We start from the raw sequence: 1,174 nt of genomic DNA on the forward strand, positions 1-1,174 counted from the left end.
CTATCTATCTATCTATCTATCTATCTATCTATCTATCTATCTATCTACTAAGTAAGTAAAATGGAGGAAAAACAAACAATATCCATTTGGATCAAATTACTCTAAATATTATAGTTTTAAAATTCCTTAAATCATCTGTAATTTTAATTTTACCTTATTATCTTTTGTTCCTCAGAGGAGGGGGACAAAAACTGCTTTTGGACAAGGGAGGGATCAGGAATTATGGTAACAAAATTACTTGTAGCAGTGTGAAAATATTCTTACTTGGACTTCCTTTCAAATAATTGTGTATTATAGCAGAGAAAAATCGTGACCTACGGAGAAGTAGAGAGGAGATGTTTGATGCCAGTGCCACTCTGGGAATTGTGTGAAGGTACTGATAGAATGAATAATATTAGAACACTTTTATGTTTGCACATGTAAGGGGAAGTTGCATTTCAGGTCAATAACTTTGAGCCAAGAAGGTTTTTACTCACAGACTTGAAAGAGAACCTCTGTATCTTTTGGTCACAGTTGTTCTAAGTCAGGCCTACTGAAGAACAAACATGAAAACATAGATGAGGATTTGTTGCTAAATAAAGATGAAGAAAAACATACTTCTGTGTAAGCACTTTGATGACCATCAATTTCCTTATTTATTTTTATTTCCAGATCCATTGGAGGAATCTGAGTGTGATGTATTTCTAATACAGAGAAGAGCTGTTGCACTGAGAGTTTGTAACACTCAAATACTGAGATTTTATTAAGTATTTTCAGATGTCTGAAACAGACACCTCTAATGTATCTGTATTTCTTACATATTTTCATTTTTGATTGCTGCCTTCCCTGCATGTGTTTTAATCATGTACCCATGTCATTAGCAGGCTTGATTATTACTATAATAATTAAAATAAGTATGCATGATAACTTTCAATGGATGTAGCAGTGTAACTAATTATGATACTGACAAATCAAGACTTATCATGCTTGAATTGACATAGAAACAAATGTCACTGTTAAGTGACATCAAAAAGTTGTTAACTAGTTCTTATTTCCTTATGCAGGGTACAGGCTGTGTGTTCCATAGCAGGTCTGTGTATTCAGAAAACTCTTTTCCTTCTCACCTTCCCTCTGTCAGCCTTCAGGCACATTCCTACACTTCTGCCTCTGCTCTCCCTGAAGGACAGGCATGGAA

Source organism: Oxyura jamaicensis, chromosome 2 (genome assembly GCF_011077185.1).
Source record: "Oxyura jamaicensis isolate SHBP4307 breed ruddy duck chromosome 2, BPBGC_Ojam_1.0, whole genome shotgun sequence".
NCBI classification, from domain to species: Eukaryota; Metazoa; Chordata; class Aves; order Anseriformes; family Anatidae; genus Oxyura; species Oxyura jamaicensis.